The sequence below is a fragment of the Tupaia chinensis genome, unplaced genomic scaffold, assembly GCF_000334495.1.
Source record: "Tupaia chinensis unplaced genomic scaffold, TupChi_1.0 Scaffold144010_1, whole genome shotgun sequence".
Taxonomy (NCBI): domain Eukaryota; kingdom Metazoa; phylum Chordata; class Mammalia; order Scandentia; family Tupaiidae; genus Tupaia; species Tupaia belangeri.
Window position 1 is genome coordinate 2174082 of NW_006203862.1, and position 9885 is coordinate 2183966.

The following is a 9885-nucleotide window of genomic DNA, read 5'->3' on the forward strand; positions in this document are numbered from 1 at the left end:
AAACAGAGAGAAGAAAGCAAAAAATCACCCCCCCTCCCCCAAGGGTGGATGGCCATGTCACAATCCATTCTCCTCCATTCTCCTCTTGGGATCTTGGGCACACATGCACATGCACCCAACGCGAGTTTAAGCCACCGAGTCCAGGACTTGAACTATGGTCAGCTACATGGGAGTCCAATGACATAGCCATTATGCCAACTGCTAGTCCCCAAAGTGCAATTTTTAAAAAATGTATTTATACTGCCTTTTACAATCAAAGTGTAAGTACCATGGGTGCAGGAATATGGTCTATCGTGACCACCTCTGTAGAGCCAAGGAGGAAAACATTGGCACAAAGGAGTACTTGGCAAGTATTTGTTAAAAAAGCCAGTAGAATCTTTCTTGTTCCTTGGGTAACTGGATGTACTATTACATACAAAAGCAATGGGTGTAAAGTGAAACCTCAGAGGCATGTGTTTGCAAACTAGAATGCTCATTGGCTAATATTTTGAGTGGGTGGAGCTTTCAGTAGGAAAGAAAAGGGCCATAATCCTGAATTCTTCACTTAATCCTCCCACTTCACCTGGAGACCAGAGCCTAGAAGAGGAAAGGTTAGTGGTGAAGTTCTTTTATATTCTTCTTGGACTTAGTTGGATAGTTACAGTATTTTGTTGCCAGATTTGCGGCTTACAGTTAGCAATTATTTTAACTTGGTGGATGATGATGTAATCTTTATTCTTTTTTTCACTTGCCATAGGATTTGTGTGCTTGCCAAAGAAAACAGAAAGAGACAGAAACAGGGAATGTAAGACAGCTTGCCCCGAGGGGGATGGCCTCACCACAGTGTTTTCTCCTCCTTTCTCTTCTTGAGATTTTGGGCATGCATGGACGTGCACACAGCATATTTTGCAAGCTGCTGGGTCCAGGACTTGCTGGGTCAGCTAGGTGGGATTCAGCTGCCTTAATCACCATGCCACCAGTATGTCCAATTATTCTTTCTTTCTTTCTTTTTTGTTTCATGCTGCAACAGAAGCTTTATTCAGTTCATTCAGAAAACCTTGGCAAAATAAATTTCAGTTGCAAATTCAGTTGCAGAGCTTCAAAGTATAAAGTTGTGTATAACAAAAAATATGGGTAACATTTATAGCAATAACTTACAGATACAAACTAATGATGCATCACAACTTCACAGAAGATTGTGCACATTCTGCACACTTGTCAGTCCTTTCTTTTAGGCAAAGTGCTCTTTTGATGACGACTAAATGAACGGATACAGACTAGAGTGAACTATTTCCAGACAATACAATAAAAAGTTTTGATTTGTTTTTCTCTTGTAAACAAAAGTTTATCATTTGTCTTCTTCAAGCACTGCACTTGAACTTTTATAATTTTATTATTCCTAGGCTTACCAATATCAAATAAGGAACATATTTTCTCTGCAGAGCAGATACGTAAGTGAAAAGGCCTTTTGAAGACTTCCATTGCCTGTGCCTGATATACGTCACATCAGACATATTAACATGGCCCCACGGTGCTGGCAGGTGGCATGGTGGTTAGGGGTGCTGGACTCACACATGGCAGACTGCAGTTTGAGTCCCGGACCTAGTGGCTTATTTTCTCTCTCTCGCTCGCTCTCTGTCCCTCTCTGGTCAAATTAAAATAAATAAATAAATAAATGTTAAATAAATAATTCTTAAAAAAAAAAAAAAGTCCCCACACCCACATCACACATTACAGTAAGTTAAAAAATAAGTATATGAGAGTTAATGTTTATTTATTACACTCAGCTTATCTGCTGAGTATAATGTTTATTTATTAAGATAAGCTGAGTGTCATAAATTTAGGTCATTGTGATCTATTGTAGAAACGAATATTAATATTAAGGATATTTACATAACATTCTCAGTAAAATTTTAAAACACTTGCTAGTTTTAGAGCCATGAGATTTTGTTTGTTTGTTTGTTTGTTTTACTCTTCAGGCCAATCTCAGATCTTTCTGTGCCCAGGGATAAAGGACATGGGTACTAGCCGCATGGTGCCGTATTGCCTAATGAGTAAAACTAAATCTTTCTACATGTTGATATCTACTTTTTGTATGCATGGAAGAGTTAATCCAAATAATTTGCCACTGAGGTCTTCCTCTGGGGTCCTACCTCCCCAGGGAACAGAGACACGTTGAAAAGCAGGTGTTTCCTGAGTCAAACTGTGACACAAATTTTTCTAAGGCTTTCCCCAATCTTTAAGCAACAATGGGCCATTCATCTACTCTCCAAAGGCCTCTAGGACCCGAGTAGATACAATCTTTCTTGGTTCAGGTATATTTTTCATCTAAGTAAGTTTGTCAGCCTTGGAGGTATAAGTCAACCTCTTGTGAGTTTTTGGAACATGAATCAATGCACAATACCTTACTGGAAGGAATTTAGTCTCTGAAAATGAAATAGGGGGCTCTCTGGGGAAGGTACTTAGCCAATGAGCTTAGAATAGATCTACTTTTATCATCTTGGCGTAATGACCGCCCCACTCCCTCAGTAATATTATTTGGTTATTTCTGTAGGAAAAATGCCATATAAATACTTGAGATCTTTTTTAGAGGGGCTGATTCCAGGTAGGAGACCATGGCAGATAACATAACAAATCCGAGTAATCAAATCTTTTGCTAAGATTTCTAACATAGGTTAGAAAAATAGAAATAATTCATAATCGCTGTAACTTTGAAGTTATACTGAAGTTATGGTAAAGCTATACTTTAAAGGTTTACCAAAAACCTTCTTTATGTTAATATTCCTTTCTTCCACTGGGCCAGCCAGTGGCATGGTGGTTAAGGTGGCTGGATCCCACACAGCCAACTGTGCAATTTCAGTCCTGGACCCAGCAGCTTAAGAAACATGCTGGCTGATAACATAGATGTGTGGCCACAATCCTGAAAGGAGCAAGAAATGGAGAAGAGATTGCTACATGACCATTCTCTATAGTGGGTGATTTCTCACTTTCTCTCCTTCTGGTGAGTGCACGTGCCCTCTCGCAAAATTAAAAAAGCAAAAACAAAAACAAAAACAAATTATTCCTCTAAGGCATTGTATAATTAAACCTAAACTAAAATGGAAACTTAGGCTTATTCAGGAGAGTTTTTAGTTACAGTGACAAATGCTTATCTGCTGACTGTACTAAATATAGGTCATTGTGATCCATTGAAGAAGTCAATATTAATATTAAGGATATTGCCATTGATAACAGGTTTAGAATTGATATCTCATAATTCTGGCTGGAAACGTCTGCTAAGTATTTGTTAAAAGAGCAGTGGAATGTTACTTTCTTCTTACTTGATAACTTCTTATGCTATTCAATACTTAAACAATGGATGTAAAACGTAGCCCAGAAGGCACTCTAGCAATCTTTTCAATTATTTCCTTACAATTATTATCCAGAAAATTCACTAAAAGTCTGCTTTTACCTATTAATATAATTGGGAAAAACATGTCTTGTTTTGTTGAAATTATCCAAAATAACTGTCAATAAATTTTTTTTTTAATAAATTTGACCCTAAAGAAATTGGCTCTCTTCCCAAGGGTATGTGTACAACAGATAGGAGACAGGACAGAGTGAGGCATGGACGAGAAACGAGATCAGAAAGAAGAAACCAAAGAGTCTAATGCCAAACAAACTTTTTATTTATTTATTTATTTATATTATTTTTTTTTTTTTAGATTTTTGCCATAGGGCATATGCACACACCTGAGAGAGACAGACAGAGGGAAATTGAGAAATCCCCTTGGGAACTGGCCAGACCATAATCTCTTCTCCTCCATTCACTTCTTGGGATTTTGGGCACACATGCACATATACCCAGCGTATTTTTTAAGCTGCTGGGTCTGGGATTTGAATCATGCAGTCAGCCATGTGGGATTCAGTGCCTTAACCTCCATGCCACCACCCCCACAGACACCCCCCCCCCACCCAGTTCCTCCCTTAATAGTTGAGGAAACTGACACCTCTGTGGCTGGAACCTGCACATTTGGTACTTTGTTAAATTTGGGAACTCAAGGGAGGCCTTGAATTCTAGGAATTCCTCTCTTAAAAGAGGGTTAGTAAAGATGACCTAACATGGGAAATTGACTTACAACTCTCCAAGCTTCCTTCTTGCCTCGCCCTTCTCTATCCTTAGCCACATAGAACTCCACCACCTTACTATTTATTCAGCCTACTTTGAGAGGTTTTTCACTATAGGGGCGCATGCGCTCGCCAGACAGACAAAGAGAGACATAGAGACAGAAAGCGAGAAATCACCACCCAGGGGGGATGGTCGCGCCGCAATCCCTTCTCCTCCATTCTCCTCTCGGGATCTTGGGCACACACGCACATGCGCCTGGTGTGTTTTAAGCCCACAGGTCCAGGATGCGAACCGCGGTCGACTACGTGGGAGTCCAGCGACATAGCCATTACGCTAACTGCTGGTTCCCTATTCAGCCTACTTCTAAATATCATGTCCTGCCCTGTAGGCCAGTCTTGCTGGGAAAACAACCTAGATCCACACTGAGCCTCAGGTGCAGGTTAGCTGGTTTTTGCTCTAGATCCAGCTTCTTAGATTTTATTTTTACATACATGAAAATCACCTGGGGCTCTTGTTAATCACACAGATTCAGCTTCAGTAGTCCTAGCCCATGGACTGACAGTCTTCTTTTCCTTTTTTCTTTTTTTAAGTTTATTCATTTATATCTTAGAGAGGAGAGAGAAAGAGGCAGCCCTGATAGTGTCTTCACACTGCAATTCATGCCCAGCTTTAGCCAATGAGGCTCATGGGCATATGTGTACACCCAGAGTGTAGAGGGACGCCTCAGGCAGCGAACCTGGGACCTTCACATATTCTAGTTGCATTACTGCTGTGCTACTCCCTGGCCACAGATTCTGCATTTCTAACAGGCTTCCAGAAGTTCCTGCTATGGGTCTAAAATCACATTTCTAGAGACTGCTGTCTGCTACTATTAGATGCAAGTTTGGGGACCAGCAAATGGTGTAATTTTTATATCCCTGGATTCCTACATCATTGACCATGGTTTGAGTCCTGGATTCAATGACTTTAAACTCACAGTGTGTGTGTGTGCATGCATGCCCAAAATCCTGTGAGGGGAATAGAGGAGAAGGGATTGCAGCATGGCCACACCCTTGGGGGCTGATTTCTTGCTTTCGGTCTCTCTGTCTCTCTCTGTCTCTTTGGCAAGGGAGTGCACCCTATAACAAAAATCTCTTATAAAAAACAAAAACAAAAACAAAAAACCCCAGCAAGTTTGACATCAGGAACCAGCAGATGCCAGAATGCTTATGTCTCTGGACCCCACATGGCTAACTGCTGTTTGAGTCTAGGACCTGGAGGTTTGAGTCTAGGACCTGGAAGTTTGAAATTTACGCCTGGTGTGTATGCGTGTGTGCCCAAAATCCCAAGAGGACAATTGGAGGAGAAGAGATTGTGATGTGGCCATCTTCCCTGGGGGGTAATGTCTCATTTTCTGTCTCTCTGGCAAGTGCGTGTGCCCTATAGCAAAAACGTCTCTCTCTCTAAGAAAAGGCCAGTGTAACTTCATGCTCACTTGTGAATGTTTCCACAATATAAAGATATGTGTGGGGGGGGACTGTCTTCAAGTTGTTATATGTTCAATACACCCATTATCTCATTCAGCTTTCTAACTAAGTGAATTAAGCACTGTTAGCCTCATTGTACAAATTAGGAAGCTGGGATGCAAAGAGGTGAAGAAACTTGTTTAAACGAAAGGCAGAGCTGGGATTTGAATTTCGGTCTTCATTTTTTTCAGTACCCAGGACCTAACTTTGATTAGCATACTAGGATAAATGTGTTCTTCCACCTTTTCTGGAAGAGTTTGGGCTTTTTTTTAAACCAAAGAACCAAACTCCAACCAGCCAAAGTTGTCACGTGGTTATCACCACTCTCTGCTCTGCCCTTAGGCCTGCACTTGGGGCTCTGGGTGGGGAGTACATGGCCACTTGGCTCAGTCGAAGCTGCACTCGGGTGGCACTTGCCAGTCTTGAGATGTGGTGGGCTCAGTGCCCACTGCCATCAGACCCATGAGAGGCGAACCAGGTTTATTAGGTCATGACACACCTACTGGTAGAACAGGCAGATTTGAAGAGTTGGGCATGAGTTTATGCTCAACTTGATCCTCCAGATTCTGGGTCTTTCAGAAAGAGTTCTCATTGTTTGCATTTTGGGCAAAATCCACCACGCCACAAAGCGCCACTCCTTTATTTCCTGCTCCTTCATTTCCCACAGGTGGAGGGAATATTTCCATTGCACCTGTTCTTTTAAGCCTTGACAATGTACTTTGAAACAATGAGGATAGTTTTGAGTTTTTTTCAAGCATAAACAAACCTGGTCTTTTGTATCACTAAGCTGTGAGTTATCCTAATCTTTGTTGAAATTCATTAGAGGTCAAGGTAAAGGGATTAGAGGACCTGGGATAGGCGTGTAACCAACCTGTAATACCTTGAGGCAAGATGGGTGGGGATGGGATCAAATGTACAGGAACTCATTCTGTAAGGCTCTGTCCAATTCCTGTAATAGCATAATGTACTTTAATTAGATGCTTATTTCATTCTGACTTGCTTCATAGTAGTCTAGGTATTTCTTTTTTTTGGGAGAGGTTTTTGCTATAGGGCGCGTGTGCTCGCCAGGCAGACAGAGAGAGACAGAGAGACAGAAAGCGAGAAATCACCCCCCAGAGGGGACGGTCACGCCGCAATCCCTTCTCCTCCATTCACCTCTCAGGATCTTGGAGCATGCACACACACACGCACCCAGCGTGAGTTTTAAGCCACCGGGTCCAGGATGCGAACCATGGTCGACTACGTGGGCGTCCAACGACATAGCCATTACGCTAACTGCTGGTTTCCAGTAGTCTAGGTATTTCTGACGGCAGGAATTTCATCTTAGTTATCTTGTTATGCCTGGAGTTCCTAATTTGGTGTTTTATCCATTATAGAAACTCAGTAGTTATTTGATATGGAAATAAAACAACAATGAAAGGTTGAGCATGGAAATCTTGTCAGCATCAGAAACTGGTATCTCAAAGTGGTCCATTGAGAGTATCACACTATCATTATCAATATGCCACCGTATATTAAAATATCAATAATGTATATTGCACAGTCACTGTCTGGGATAACATTGAGTTGGATCTACAGGGAATGGACCAAATATATGATCCCTGTTTTCTAGGAGTTTGCATCCTTGTTAGAATTCCCTTGTAGCGTAGACTCCAGGGAATACAATTGGTTCTTGGCTAGGTGTGAGTCTGTAAGAGATAAGGCGTCCCTTCTCTGTGATCAGTTACTATAGAAGAAGCAGGTCTTCCGGGGAGGAGTTGGGGATGGGGACTGGACCCAGCTAACGCTTTTTTGATAACCTGCCGGTCCATTCATTCATCCTGCATCCCGAGAGCCTAGTTTAGAGCCCAGGGAGCCAAGGCTGATAATTCAGGTAAGTGACTTGTTGGCCAAAGCCAGATATTTAAGGGGTACGCAGACATTTTCTGGGATTTTTACAAGAAACAGTTGGTGACTGGTTAACATTTGAGTTGCTAGTTAATAATGTGTCATCTCCAAAGTTTCACCCTTCAGTCTCCCACATGCGTGAGAAGGAGCAGGCAGAGCGGAGTGGGAAAAATTATCCTAGTTACTAAAGAGTCACCTAGGGGACCAACAGGAGGCATGATGGTTAAGGTGCTGGACACTCTCACATGGCAGACCATGATTTGAGTCCCAGACCTGGTGGTTTGCTTTCTCATTTTCTCTCTCTCTCCCTCTGAATGCCTCTCTCTACTCAAATTAAAATAAATGAATGAATAAATAAAATTAAAGTAAGTGAATGAATAAATGAAATTAAATAATTATTTTTAAGAAAATTTAAAAAATGCCCAGAGGGGTCATCTAAAATCCCAACATGCATCCTCAGTTGCATAAGGCAGCAAGCCATGAATATGCTCCGAGTATGCTCATAAATCACAAAATGCAGGTAAAAGCCACACCAGATTTTACTTTTAAAATACTGGGTTGTCAGAAAAGCCATGACCCATTTCCACATAGAAAAACAGAAAATATGTCATGACTTTTCTGTCAACCCAGTAACTTATACTGCAATGCTAGGTTGAACTTACAAAAAAAAAAAAAAAAAATTGAGCTTTTTTATTTTACAAAATATCAAATGCATTTGAAACAAATATTTATAAAAGATATAAAACAGTCAATCTTAGCAAAAGAAACTCTAGAAAACACTAAATCTGTAAATCACTTAAGTAAGCATGGAGGACTCTACTTGTTATTGCAGTACCTATTTTATCTGTTGCTTTATTCAATCCTCAGTCCTCATAAAAACCCACTGAGGTGAGGGACCAGCAGTTAGTGTAATGCTATGTCACTGGACTCCCACGTTGTCGACTGTGGTTCAAGTCCTGGACCCAGTGGCTTAAATTCACGCTGGGTGCGTATGCGTGTGTGCCCAAGATCCCGAGAGGAGAATGGAGGAGAAGGGATTGCGGCATGGCCGTCCCTGCTGGGGGGTGATTTCTCGCTTTCTATCTCTCTCTCTCTGTCTTTCTGGTGAGCACACACACCCTATAGTGAAAAAAAACTCTCCAAAACAAAACAAAACAAAACAAAACCCACTGAGGTGGGTACTACAGCTTCCACCCCCATTTTAAGGATTAGGAAACAGACGCTTAGAGAGATGGGATAAGCTTGTACAGCAATAGCGAGGACTCAGGGCCTGACCTTTGAAGGTTGCCAGCTATTGGTGCAGTGGTTGAGGTGCCGGACTCCCACATGGCCAACTGTGGTTCAAGTCTTGGACCTGGTGGCTTGCTTTCTCACTTTCTCTCTCTCTCTCTCGTGTTGTCCCTCTCTGCTCAAATTAAAATAAATAAATAAAGTTAAATAAAATATTTAAAAAAAAAGAAAGCTTTGAATATTGGGACTAGCAGATGGTGTAAGATTTTATTGCTGGACTGTGGTTTGAGTCCTGGAGCTGGTGGCTTAAAACTCACTCTGTGTGTGTGTGTGTGTGTGTGTGTGGGTGGGTGTGTGTACCCAAAATCCTGAGAGGAAAATGGAGGAGAGGGTATTGTGGCATGGCCACTTCCCCGAGGGGTGATTTCTTGCTTTCTGTCTCTCCAGTGAGCACATGTGGCCTCTAGCAAAAATCTCTCTACCAAAAAAAAAAAAAATCTGTATCTTAATATCTGCTCATCATTCCCATTTGGGGACTGGACACAATGGGAGTACCATCCTTGGCAAGGGAGTAGATGAAAGGAATCAGAATCGCACCCTCAACCTCAGGTTTCCCAGTGTGCATTCCTTCAGTGAGGTTGGTAGCTAGCAATCCACATCCATGAGGGCCATATCCCCAGGAACAGAGGTCTCTCCTCTCAGTGACTCCACCTCTCCCAAAGGAAAACACTGGGATGGTCCTTGTTTCCTGTCTCTGTCCATCTCTGCCCGCTGGTCTGGTGTTGCTGGTTCTCCCATGGGAGTCACGTTCCCACACCTCCATGGGCCCATATTTCTGCATCCCTTACAGTGCTGATTCTGAAGTGCTGGCAGGAAAGTTGTCCCATTCTTGATCATATGAGGATGGCATTTTGCTGCTACGCCTACCACCTGAGAGAATTTGCCGTCCCAGCACCAGCCAATCGTTGTTACACACTCTTGACTGGGTCACTGGAACAGATACTGTCTGACACTCAATAGCACATTAAGTTAATCTCCCATGGGAGTTTTAATCTAAGTTTCAAATCACTAAGAATACCCAGATGGATGAATGACCAAGGAGCCTGGATTTTTTTCTTTCTTTCTTTTCTTTTTTTCTTTCTTTCTTTTTTTTTTTTTTTTTTTTCATTTTTTCAC

General features: G+C 41.8%; 1 protein-coding gene across 2 annotated transcripts in view; it reads left to right on the forward strand.

Moving 5' to 3' along the window:
• The first annotated feature begins 513 nt into the window (after window positions 1–513).
• LOC102477705 (glutathione S-transferase A4) overlaps window positions 514–9885 on the forward strand; it is a 33362-nt gene continuing 23990 nt past the window's right edge. The window contains exons 1-2 of one of the 2 annotated variants that reach the window (XM_014583038.2): window positions 571–590; window positions 1383–1430. The gene's annotated coding sequence lies outside the window, so the exon portion shown is untranslated. Of the gene's footprint in view, window positions 591–1382; window positions 1431–9885 lie in introns of both variants that reach the window. The other variant, XM_006165716.2, reaches the window with a different exon arrangement.